Source organism: Oncorhynchus mykiss, chromosome 25 (genome assembly GCF_057628025.1).
Source record: "Oncorhynchus mykiss isolate SJ-2025 chromosome 25, ASM5762802v1, whole genome shotgun sequence".
Classification (NCBI taxonomy): domain Eukaryota; kingdom Metazoa; phylum Chordata; class Actinopteri; order Salmoniformes; family Salmonidae; genus Oncorhynchus; species Oncorhynchus mykiss.
Window position 1 is genome coordinate 37508735 of NC_143046.1, and position 14090 is coordinate 37522824.

At 40.6% G+C, this 14090-nt stretch overlaps 1 long non-coding RNA gene across 2 annotated transcripts in view; it reads right to left on the reverse strand.

The window, feature by feature from the left end:
* The window catches only part of LOC149971810 (uncharacterized), a 152741-nt gene extending 138881 nt beyond the window's left edge, over nt 1-13860 (reverse strand). For both annotated transcript variants that reach the window (XR_016491693.1, XR_016491694.1), the window contains exon 1: nt 13532-13860. This is a non-coding gene — a long non-coding RNA (uncharacterized LOC149971810). The remainder of the gene's footprint in view (nt 1-13531) is intronic.
* Nucleotides 13861-14090: the final 230 nt, after the last annotated feature.

Here is a 14090-nt window from a genome sequence, read left to right on the forward strand (position 1 = left end):
CCCTACTTTTGCTTCTGCCTTAAGTAAGCTTCTGTCTTAAATAACCATACCATACCACACGTAACATTTACTTTTACGACATTACATCAAGTCTCAGATCAGGCTGGAGTTTGGGTAATCCAAAAGCTACATTACTGATATTTTTTTGGGGGGGACATCTAACTAGTAACTATAACAAACTATATTTAGAAAGTAACCTACCCAACTCTGCATACAGTATATACACTCCTCCTCATGAGATTCAGAGAAAGAAATGAAGAATAAGATAAATTATTTTATTTGGAAATAATATGAATTCTGAATCCATTTTGGTTTGCGCTTGAGAGGAAAAAATCTTTCAAATGCCACCTGTCGTCATACAGGCCTAGTGTACTGCGTGTTCAAATGTATGGTATGGTAGCTACCATACTTCAGGAACAACAGAAACATCTATATGTAAAGGAAAAGGGGGTCAATGCAAATATTTCGGGTAGCAATTTGATTGACTGCTCAGCAGTATTATGGCTTGAGGATAGAAGATGTCAAGGAACCCTTTGGACCTAGACTTGGCACTCTGGTACCAGTACACACCCTCATGAGAGTCAGAGAAAGAAATGAAGAAAAAGTGGAAATTCATGAAAGAGGCTGACAAACCGAGACAGTTCAACGTCTCCTTTAATGTGTTTCTTGGTAACATATAGCTCCAGGGGGTCTCATGGACAAGTATGTAGCTAATGGCATACAAAGAGCATGAGTAAGACTGTAAAATGGATTTCATGACCATTAAACTTTGATATAGCGGATAAGTAATGTAGTTAATAGGTTTTCGGGTACCCCTATCCGAGACCACCAGCCTCACAGATTTAATTTCCAAAGTAAAGTGATCTGAATATTACTGTGGAAAAGCATAGTTCCAGTGTGACTGCAACCTCGCTCAGTGTCTTTGAAGAAAATTGAAATTAGACTCCCGGTGAAACATGTGCCTGGACCATAATAGACTGGCTCCCCCTTCCCACAGCAGCGTGGCAGTGTTTGCCAATGTGTTCCGATTAAAAAAAAGAAGACTGAGTATTGCTCCAAAGGAGCTCCCACTATTACACACAAGGGGGATTTCAATGGTGATGGCCTGTTTGCAAGTGGTGAGGGAAAAGTGTCCAACCTTACTATCACCTTATCACCGGGTTAGCACCTTCCCCCTCTTATCTCGGAGCCGGGCTCCGCAGAGAGATAGTCTTGGAGACTATGTGCACTGGAGTGCAGTGGCAACTAGAGATCAGGTCCACTGGGGAGCCTTCACAGTCTGTAAGGCTTTTTGCAGCTCAGAGCAACACCTAGCACTTATTCATTGATTGGGCCATACCACTCACGGCCAAGAACCACCTAAGGGTGATGATCAGGTGATGTGTTCCACAAAGACATGTTGTATTTTTCATTTCTATTACAATATATACACTGAGTGTACAAAACATTAGGAACACTTTCCAAATATTGAGTTGCACCCCCTTGTGTCCTCAGAACAGTCTCAATTAGTTGGGGCATGGACTCTACAAGCGGTTCACAGGGATGCTGGCCCATGTTGACTGCAATGCTTCCCACAGTTGTGTCAAGTTGGCTGGCTGTTCTTTGGGTGGAGGACCACTCTTGATACACACAGGAAACTGTTTAAGATGAAAAACCCAGCAATGTTGCAGTTGTTGTCACACTCAAACCAGCTCGCCTGGCACCTACCACCATACCCCGTTCAAAGGCACTTAAATATTTTGTCTTTCCCATTCACCCTCTGAACGGCAGACATGCATAATCCATGTCTCAATCCATGTCTCAATTGTCTCAAGGCAATTGTCTCCCCTTCATCTACACTGAAGTGGATTTAACAGGTGACATCCATAAGGGATCTCAGAAGACAGAGTAATTGAGTTCAAAGTTGTGCTGGGAAAAACATTTCTAGTAGACATTTGTATTTTAGGCCAACTTAGTTTTATCCATACCTACTCTAGATTTTCCAATGCATTTGTGTACGTTACGGGCACTATGTGCTCAATAAAATAAAAAACTCTTTATAAGAACTCCAATGTCTGCGAACCAGGAATGATCAATAGCTATCGATCCATTCTGAGCCTAGATTTTACTGAGGCTATTTCATGTGTGTGGCTCAGGGAAGCAACCCACACATGACACACTTAAAACCAAATACAGTCAATAATTTCCTCTTGGAGTTACTTTTGGACACAGTAGTTTCACAGGCTTTACTTGACATAGGACAATGTGAGGGAATTTCTGTAACCAGCAATTTTACAGAGTAAGGCCTACTTGCTAGCTTGCTACAGCGTAAATACACTGTTTATACAGTGGGTAAATGCCTACTCTAAGTGTGACCTCCCTATAAAAGTGTAAATCCATGTATTTTGTACCCCTAAAACACATTTACAGTCAAATAATTAAAATACCTAGTCAGCTTTATGCCTAGAAGAGCTGCGTTCACATTTCAACAAGTTTGGCACATCAAGCCGATTCACATTGAGGTTGTTCCCGTCATACATTGGTAAGTATGGGACAGCTAGTGTGATATTGATTCAACATGCATATCTTCAGAGGATTTTAGGCCTTCATAATTGCCAATCTGGTGAAGGTTGCTGGAACAAGAAATGTAGTCCATCCACCCAAAGTTATCTGAGATAGACGAGTGGGAGGCTAAAAGAGAAGCCTGGTAAATAATGATTTGTGGTAGCTACAGTTGAAATCGGAAGTTTACATACACCTTAGCCAAATAAATTTAAACATAGTTTTTCACAATTCCTGACAATTAATCCTTGTCAAAATTACGTTTTAGGTCAGTTAGGATCACCACTTTATTTTAAGAATGTGAAATGTCAGAATAATAGTAGAGAAAATGATTTATTTCAACTTTTATGTCTTTCATCACATTCCCAGTGAGTCAGACGTTTACAGCCTTTCACAATCTTCCCACAATAATGTCATGACTGTCTTGATCAGGTCAGGTTACAGGAGACCACAACCCTACAGATTATCTCTCAACCCCAACAGAGGAGTAGAGATCTAGGGGTCTGAAGATGTGGGGGTTTGATGACTGTCACGACTTCTGCCGAAGTTGTTGCCTCTCCTTGTTCGGGCGGTGCTTGGCAGTCGACGTCGACGGTCTTCTAGCCATCATCGATCCATTTTTCATTTTCCATTGGTTTTGTCTTGTCTTCCCACACACCTGTTTTCAATCCCACCCATTACCTGTTGTGTATTTAACCCTCTGTTTCCCCTCATGTCTTTGGTCAGAGATTCTGTCAGAGACGTGTGTATAGGTGGCAGGGATGTCAGGCGCAGTAGAGTCAAACGGAGTGTAAAATGGAGTCTTTTAATAAATGTCCAAGTAACATGCTCCATAACACTAATAAGAAAAATGAATATAAACAAATATGGGTACGAAGACCCGTCGCGTACCTATACAAATAAACACTACACTGACAATAAACAATCTCTGACAATGACATGAGGGGAAACAGAGGGTTAAATACACAACAGGTAATGGATGGGATTGAAAACAGGTGTGTGGGAAGACAAGACAAAACCAATGGAAAACGAAAAATGGATCGATGATGGCTAGAAGACCGGTGATGTCGACCGCCGAGCACCGCCCGAACAAGGAGAGGCAAAGACTTCGGCAGAAGTCGTGACAATGACCCTTCACGCCCATGGTAAATCTTAGGCCACAGACAAATTCATTTTGTCCTGTTACTATGGAGAACCAGCCTCAGAACATTAAACATGAAATAAAGGGACTTTGGAACAATGGGTTCCGTCAGCCACAATGGTGGTAATGACAATAGATGGAATATGAAAATGTATGTCATTTTTGTTTTGTTATTAAAGGTTAATAGATGACGTTATTACGAAAACATTGTAACGTCAATAGTTTACCGAGTATATGTTTGATGTTTATACATTGTATGGAACATTTCCAAATCAAAGAGAATGTTCTGGTAAAGATTAAATGTGAAGTTAGTTGTCTAAATTTAGATTTGAGTAAAATCCAGACCTTGCCCATAACTTGGTACGCCCAGAGAATTGCCCTAAGGGTGGTTACGCCCACTTCTGACACGAGGGTATAAAACCTGTGTGTAAAGAATTTACAGATAAGACTACGTGACCCAAGTTGCAGCCGACGTCTAAAAAGGTAAACAAACCCAAAACGCAACACAAGTTTGAAGTCAAAAAAATATTTTCTACCCAAGCTACGAATGAGTAGCTGTGTCTAAGCGGGTAAATTCAAGTTGAACCATCTAGCCTCCACTCCTCATCGAATCGGGGTATCTACACTCTTTCATTCCTACGCTGTGAGCTCTGAGCTACAGAGCTGTCTGTCCTAAGAAGAGCCCTTCCAGAGCAAGGGTGAGGGAACAGACTCCTAAGCCAAAAGGACACTGACATCGTGAGGACAACCAAAGAGTTGCGCCGGAGAAGTGCGTCATTGAGCAGCCTGAACGGTCCACGCGGAGAACCCACGGAGACCTTCCCCACGTAATTACATCATTATATTCTGATCCATAAGAGCGGCAGTTTGGGGCAAGGCTAGGGTTAGAATAAGCATAGCTGACAAATTCACCCAAATGTATATTTCTCTCGTGTACTTTCTCTTTTTCTCTCTCTTTTAAATCCCCATTTTGGGTAACACGCACCATAGTGTGTTGGCCCGTTACACTAAGTTCTAATTAACAGCCTAGAATGTAATTTTGTGTATGTACATCTTTTATCATCATTTTAGCTTTCTAGTAAATCCATACTCAACTAAGATTGGTGTGGTAAGAAATCATTGGTGAGACCCGGGTCTGTGCAGATTCCCGGATTATGCGACGTTCAGAACGAGACTGTATAAGTAACTGGTTAATTAGCGGCTGTTGTAAAATCAATATTCTGATATTCTTTGAGTGGATTTGGGAAATAGAAACTCATTTTCCCATGGTGCCCCAGGTTAATGAGTTAATAATTGCTTGATTCAGTTAATCACGCAATTAGAAACCTTTAATCATTCGATGAGCAACAGTCGTCACATTAACTAATACAACGTCACAACAATAAGTTGGGTGAATTTTGGCCCATTCCTCCTGACAAAGCTGGTGTAACTGAGTTAGGTTTGTAGGCCTCCTTACTCGCACACACTTTTTCAGTTCTGCCTGTTTCTATAGGATTGAGGTCAGGGCTATGTGATGGCCACACCAATTCCTTGACTTTGTTGTCCTTAAGACATTTTGCCACAACTTTGGAAGTGCGCTTGGGGTCATTGTCCATTTGGAAGACCCATTTGCTACCAAGCTTTAACTTCCTGACTGATGTCTTGAGATGTTGCTTCAATATATCCACATAATTTTCTTTCCTCATGATGCCATCTATTTTGTGAAGTGCACCAATCCCTCTTGCAGCAAAGCACCCCCACAACATGATGCTGCCACCCCCATGCTTCACGGTTGGGATGGTGTTCTTAGGATTGCAAGCCTCCCCCTTTTTCCTCCAAACATAACGATGGTCATTATGGCCAAACAGTTTTATTTTTGTTTCATCAGACCACAGGACATTTCTCCAAAAACTACGATCTTTGTCCCAATGTGCAGTTGCAAACCGTAGTCTGGCTTTTTATTGCGGTTTTGGAGCAGTGGCTTCTTCCTTGCTGAGCGGCCTGTCAGGTTATGTCGATATAGGACTCTTTTTACTGTGGATATAGATACTTTTGTACCTGTTTTCTCCAGCATCTTCACAAGGTCTTTTGCTGTTGTTTTGGGATTGATTTGCACTTTTTGCACCAAAGTATTTTCATCTCTAGGAGACAGAATGTGTCTCCTTCCTGAACGGTACGACGGCTGCGTGTCCAATGGTGTTTATACTTGCATACTACTGTTTGCACAGATGAACGTGGTACCTCCCAAGGATGAACCAGACTTGTGGAGGTTTACATTTTTTTTTCTGAGGTCTTGGCTGATTTCTTTAGATTTGTACATGATGTCAAGTAAAAAAGCACTGAGTTTGAAGGTAGGCCTTGAAATACATCCACAGGTACACATCCAATTGACTCAAATGATGTCAATTAGCCTATCAGAAGCTTCTAACGCCGTGACATCATTTTCTGGATTTTTCCTAGCTGTTTAAAAGCACAGTCAACGTAGTGTATGTGAACTTCTGACCCACTGGAATTGTGATACCTTGAATTATAAGTGAAATAATCTGCCTGTAAACTATTGTTGTAAAAATTACTTGTGTCATGCACAAAGTAGATGTCCTAACCGACTTGCCAAAACTATAGTTTGTAAACAAGAAATGTGTCAAGTGGTTGAAAAACGAGTTTTATTGAGTCCATCCTAAGTGTATGTAAACTTCCAACTTCAACTGTATATCCTGTTGATGCCAGGAGTTCCTCTGTAGGAACACCCTCCCCCCCGTTCAGCTCAAACGGTGGCGCATGGAACGCAAAAATATTCTTAAAAATATTTAACCTCCACACATTATTAAGTCCAATAGCTCAAATGAAAGATAAACACCTTGTTCATCTACCCAGCATGTCAGATTTTTAAAATGTTTTACGGCGAAAACACACCACACATTTATATTAGACCACCACCGAAACAAAGACAAGCGGCAGCCATTTTGTCCCAGAAAATATAAAATTATAAAAGCAGGATTAAAAAATAAATCGCTCACTAACCTTTTGAAAATCTTCATCAGATGACAGTGATAGGACATGTTACACAGTACATTTTTTTTTTTTCAATAATATGCCATATATATCCATAAATGTCCATTTACAGTGTACTCATGTTCAGAAATTACTCAAAAATGCCCGCAGGAAACCTAGGTAGCTCGGCAAGATAACGTAAATAGACATCATAAACTTTGGCTAAATATACATGTTCTACATATAGTTAGAAAGATACACTGCTTCTTTATGCAACCGCTGTGTTAGATTTATTTTTAACGTTACAGAAATCGCACACTATTTCATATGCTGAGGCAGCGCTCAGTTCCAAGCTACATTTCCACGTAATGTTGGAGTCAACAGAAACACAGATTTAAGCATAAATATTCCCTTACCTTCGATGGTCTTCGTTCAGAATGTTCTGGAAGGGTTCATACTTACCCAATACATCGTTTGGTTTCAAGTCTTGCGTCTTTGTATTAGCTACTGCTAATAACATCAGCTGAAATGCACCCAAAACGTCCTCCGGTCCGGATAAGTTGCGCATCAAAACTTCAAAATTACACATTATATGTCGACTAAACAGGTCAAACTAAGTGCAGAAGCAAGCTTTATGATGTTTTAGACGTGCAAAACAAACTTCAATTCAACCGGGCATCGTTTGCTCTTCCCAGGAGTGCTGGCACAAAGGAATGGCTGTGACCGATTCGCGCCCTGACGCACAGGTTTTTTTATCGCGACACTTACTCCAACCACTCCTGTAGGGCCAATTCTCGCGCGATTTGAACGATTGAGCGCTCCAAAGAAAGAGGACATCTAGTGGAAGAGATGGAAAGTGTCCCCAGATCCATAAGTGGTCGGGAAGGGTGGGGGCATGACGTCAAAGTTGCTCCAACTTTCATGGCCACAAAAACTAGTTTGGAAGAATGCATGCCCTGTGAGTTCTGCTATACTTACAGACATAATTCCAACGGTTTTAGAAGCTTTAGAGTGTTTTCTATCCAATAATAATTATTATATGCATATATTAGCAATTTTTAATATATTTTTTTTTCAGTTTATTAGGGGTACCCAATTTCTCCAAAGGGGGCGTAAATCTGCCTGGCATCAACAGGATATGCTAAGACACTGCAAGGTACTTTGCTCCATTCTGCCGCTCTCCAGTTTTCATATGTTTTCATAAAGAAACGCCACCCTTGCACTTTCCCCTCAACAGTAACGTGGATGGAAGCATTTTACATGTGATTGGAAAGCTTATCCTCTTGTCTGAAAGCAACTTTTATCAGTCTACTCATAACATCACCTCTTACTTCTGGGTGATATGATAGCATAGATTTACCAAACAAGTGTCAGTATCCTCCCGGTTATAATAGAGGGAAACATTCTCTCTATGTCTTGGAGAAGAGACATAAAATACAATGAATGTTTTTTCAAGCCTCACCACATCAACATAACCTTAACATCTCCAAGCAGCTGCTGGAGAAGATGGATAGAGTTCAACTTTCTGCCAGCTAAAATCAAAAGGCTGGAAATCAGAGCATGAGCAGTCCCTCTGATATTGATTTAAAAGCTTGGTATTCAAAATTGGGATTCAGCTTTTCAAACCGTGAAAACATAATTTGAAGCTTGTGAAAACATGCCAATTGGACTTACTTATAGACATCAGTTCCTGAGGGTCAGCCAATGAATATGTTGCCACCATAATGATATGAGGGGCAGTTGTATACTTTTTTATTTGTATTTCAAGTAAGGATATATTTAGTCTTAAGTTTTAAATTTAATTCCAACTGTTTCAATTATTCCAAAATTGACACCAACTTACCCAACCAGACATGCCACCAGGGGTCTTTTCACAGTCCCCAAGTCCAGAACAAATTCAAGGAAACGTACAGTATTATACAGAGCCATGATTGCATGGAACTCTTTTCCATCTCATATAGCGCAAGTAAACAGCAAACCTGGTTTCAAAAACAAATAAAGCAACACCTCACAGAACAACACCTCTCCCCCATGTGACCTAGGTTTTGTGTGTACTAATATGTTTATGTAACTGATATATGCAAACACACACACACACAGACACACACACACACACACACACACACACACACACACACACACACACACACACACACACACACACACTACATGTTAATGTTTTAAATGCATTTCAATTGTAAAGACTTTTGTCTGTAATGTATTTTCTCCAGTAAGACTAGCTGTCACCATTAGCATCGGCTGATCCTAATAAAATCAAAAATCTAAACCTCTGGTTCAGACTCAAAAATACAGCTGGAACCCAATTTGAGTTTTCAAAGTAAAGTCTTATTCACTGTGCCTTTGCAGAGATTTGGAATCACTACTTGCCTACATTGTAAGTAATATCTACTATCATCACATTACTGGTGGAGTGTGGTACCTGCCTTGGGGATTGACCAAGATCAGTCTAATCACTCTGTGTCAGCGAATCTGGTGACTCCCTGAAAGTTGAATCATGCCACTAGGGGTAGAATCATTATGATGAGGTGCAGATGACAGGCTAGGGCTTCTTACCCTAAAAGATAGCTACATTATGAACCCAATGGATATCAAAAAGCTTTTGCCAATTAAGACATTTTCACCTACTAACACATGAAAAGCCCAATGTACCCTCACAAATGTTAAGACTACAATTTACGTCAATGTATGCAATTACATCAATGTATTCCTAGGCTTTCCAAAACTGATTCCCAATTTCCAACTGGGAAATCCCAATAAGAATGTGTCTTCAACATTATCCATCTGAAAGCTGAAATTCACAATAGGCGAAATAGCACAACTGGCCAACCCAGGCGCATTTGTTATTGTTTTTGTTTTGAGGAAATGAGCATCCACCAAAATGGTAAAAAGAATCATAGGAATTACTCTGCTATTCTATCATGCCTGCAATGATGTCATAGGGAGAAAAAAACATTGTTTCAAGTAACGTCATTGCTGTTGTAACATCGAACGGACGTAGCCGTTTCACCGCTATGGACTCCAGCTTTAAACATGCAGAAAACACAGAGGAAAGTTCCATGTGGTTTGAAACATAATTATTTTTCCAATGGTGCTCTCCTCTTGGACCGTGCATTAGTCCCGCAACATCTTGTTGTGGACTCAGAATAACAACTACAATGTTTCACAAAAGTTGAAAAAGTGCCAGATTCATTGGAAAAGCTGCACTATTTTGACAGTCAATATACCAACCGCTGTAGGCACAATACCCCAGCCATGTTTTATCCTTGCTGAGTTTGTCCAATGGATTATACTTTTGAAAGGTATATATTTATTAACCAGCACTTCCTCAATCCTCAGGAGTAGGAGTCTGTATACTTTACCCTGAAAATGCTTCATTCCTCAACTAGCATTGCATCAGTTGTCAGCCAAATCTACTTAATTTCTTTAAAAAATACGACATCAATGCAACCAAGTTGGCTCCCAACACCGGTCACTTGTCAAAATGCATGACATGCCAAAATATTGCATCAGACTGACTCATGAAATAAGCATAGATCCCCTACTCTGACATATCAGCAAACGATTGTAAGTATTTAAATACCCATCTGGAAATGTCAATGTCCTTAAATAACTCTCATCAGAACTCGTAAATGGCGTATAATTTATGTTTGGATAGAGAGATATTTTTTTAATGCTGGATAAGTAACACATATTCATTTAGAATACTAAAAGACTGATGAGAAGCTCAATGATAATGAATAAGAGGGCTTTACCTTTCCAGTATACTCCAGTCCATGCATGATATACACTGTTCTATTGCCAAAGAGATTTTCCTTGAGTCAATATACACATGCAGACATCCAGGGGTGATGGATTTTGCAGTTACCGGTGGGGGCTGTGACTTATATGCATATTGCTCAAAACATTTTTGACTTTGTCTTTCATCACCTGTCGTCAAAATGTGTGCAGGACTAAATGTGATACCTTACGGGTTCTCTGGGAGAGATAAAATACATGTTTTAATGCAAAGTGTAAGTGTGAAATACTAGCATATCCTTTGAGATGAATGCTGAGTTTAATTTTGTTTCCATCAAATTTGATCATATATTGCACTATATCATACTACTTACTAGTACTACAGAATTCTTTATGGGAGTAGAGCTTGAGATCCTTTCCCATTTTGCCTTGGGGTTCTTAGTTTGTTTTCAAGGTCCATTAACACGTGCTTGATCCTTACTGGCTGAGCCAGTAGGAGTTATTTCCGTAGATTTAAATTCATTCCAGAATTCATCCCTCTCCTCAGCAACAATACCTCCATAAGCTCCACCACTTTGTGTACTTCAAAGGCCCCAAGACTGAGCTTTCTTTGTACGTAAAACAAAGAAGGGATGTGCTTTTCCTTCTTTCAGGTTTCTAGAAAGCAAAATCAACACAAAAACCCTAAGAACTACAGCACAATTCGACATAAAATATACCTGGAAAAGTGTACTTTTTCTTTTACCTTCCACTCCAAACTTTTTGAAACAAATGATTGTACAACTCAAGCTCCCACAAAGCCCGGCGAAATCACGGCTATGAAGCGACGGACGTGCCCCATCTTATCGTCTGCTGGCACAGCACAGATTAGTGGTGAACGGAATGGAAAAAGGGTGTGAGGGAGAAAGAAAAATGTAAAAGCTGCTCTCCAGTATTAGAACAGACAGTTGCATTAGCTTTCTAATAAGATGAGACAGAGCAAGACTGAGCCCAGAAAAGGGGAGAGAACAGTTTCCTTGCTCCTCAGTTTTTTTTCCCTCTCCGCCAGTTTTTTCTTCATTGTATTTTCCCCCTTCTGTCTTTTCTACTTGTATCAGATTGTTCTGGAGAATATAGAAGAAGCATGTCATAGTTTTACCTTATAGAGCATTAATTATACTCCTTTAATCGTGGCTGTTATCGTCGCAAAGTTGAACCCCCTCGGCAGCCTCCGTTCCCCTGGGTGCAGCGTGATCCTCTTTGTGCGATGGGCCTTTATGATGTATGAGCCTTGCAACTAGTAATCACCGCAATACTCAGGATGCGTGGGGATGGGCAGAAAAACTCCCCCTCACACTTCAGTCAAAATACTTTGCGATGGTGCATCTCCCTGCATGCACAGGGTCTGTGATGAGAATGCATGCCCACACTATGGTGTTGCTAGGTTAGGCTATAGCTGGTGGCATATACAGTTGACCAGTGTTTCCCAACTCCAAAAGTTAATACTGTACTGTATACAGCTTAGTAAAGCAATGGAAGCATATTCAGCCCACTGCAGCGTTTCCCAACTCCAGTCCTCAAGTATCCCCCAACAGCACACATGTTTGTTGTCGCCCCAGACAAACCTGATGCAACTCATTAAGGGCTTGATGATTAGCTGACAAGTTGAACCAGGTGTTCTTTCTAGGGCTACAACAAAAATGTATGCTGTTGTGGGTACTTGAGAACTGGAGTTGGGAAACGTGGTATATGCTTCCACTGCTTTACTAGTCTGTATACAGTACAGGCCTTTGGAGTTGGGAAACACTGGATCTGAGAGCCTTCAATTACTAACCACCACAGGTCTCTGGAGTTGGACAGGCGAGAATAAATGTAGAGCAGCAACACGACCCCTGACTGTTAGGCTGCACGTACCCTGCTGAGATGTCTGCGGAGGAGGTGTGAGTTGAATCATAACACCGGGCCCTAATGAGACTGGGATGCACTCATCTTAGCTGTTATTCGTTGCCTACTTACGTGAACATTCAGATTATGATAGCTTAAACCTTCACGATCAGTCCCCAAAGTTTTTCATCCATAGATACTAAACCGTTTCCAATCCAACCTGAAGCTATGTCTCCCCGCCTCCCTCTCACCCTCACCTCCCCTCAACTCATCAACTATGTCACTTAAGGAAACATGGAGGTGAGGCGTCACATAAGAGAGACAGAGGGCCGGAAATCATTTTCCCTATTTCACACCATGAAAAGCAAAACCTGTCTCCTTTACAGAAATCAGTCGTTCCTAGCAGCCTCTCCCAGGTGGCAGTTTGTGCACAGGCATGTCCGAAGGTTGACCCCTGCATTTAAACCTAACAAGCACCATGTTGCCTTGGGCAAAGAAGTGGTTAGACACAGTAAGGTAAGGGTAGAAAATCTCTACACAGCAAGATACCGTTAGACACAAAAACAAGTCTGAATCTGCTTTGGGGAGGGGGGGGGGGGGGTCATACTAAGCTATATGAAATTGTTTTAAGACGGTCAAACAAAGGATCATTTTGATTTAGAATTTTAAGACCACTTGAAGTATGAATTTATTTTTTGCTAAAAACACATTTTTATGAAAAATTAATTTTGGCCTTAATGCTATTAGCACATACAAAGGGGTTAAACATGTGTCCAAAAAAAGCCCAAATAATATTTCCTGAACTTTCTTTAATCTCCTAGATTTAGGACAGACGCTTCAAAACCTTTTTGCCATTTATGAATGTGTTTTTCAATGTGTTTCTATGGGCTATTGCAGTAAAGGCCAAATTCAATATGTATCACCCCAAAAATGTATATATTTTTTAATACCTAAAGAGGTCCTAAAATTCACAATTAAATAGCTAAATGATATATAGTATGACCTTTAAACAATTCCATATGTTAGCTTAGTAGAATCCCCCCACCCAAGACTTGGCCAAGCCACTTCCAGTTTAGATGGATAGCTGGACGCATCCACTATTCATGTCCACTTACAGTGTGAGGCTGTGTCAGATTTCAGAAAAACCTTATGGAAAAAGCATAATCTAAGTACAGCGCTCAGAGCCCAATCCAGCCAAAGAAATATCCGCCATGTTGGAGTCAACAGAAGTTAGAAATAACAATATAAATATTCAGTTACCTTTAATGATCTTCATCAGAATGCACTCCCAGGAATCCCAGTTCGACAATAAATGACTGATTTGTTCCATAAAGTCCATAATTTATGTCCAAATAGCCACTTGTTGTTAGCGTGTTCAGCCCAGTAATCCATGTTCATGAGGCGCGAGCACTATGTCCAGACAAAAACTTGGAAAGTTCCGTTACTGGTCGTAGAAACATGTCAAATGATGTATGGAATCAATCTTTAGGATGTTTTTTTACAGAAAACATCAATAATGTTCTAACCAGATAATCCCATTGTCTGTAGAAAAGCAATGGAACGAGAGCTAACTCTGTCGGCACCGCGTGTCACGAGCCTGAGTCACTCTGCCAGACCACTGACTCATTCAGCTCCCATTCCCCCCTCCTTTATAGCAGAAGCATGAAACAAGTTTCTAAAGACAGTTGACATCTATTGGAAGCCTTAGGAAGTGCAACTTGACCCCATAGACACTGTGTATTCGGTAGGCCAAGCTTTGAAAAACTATAAACCTTTCCCAATTCCTGATTGGATTTTTCTCAGATTTTCGCCTGCCATA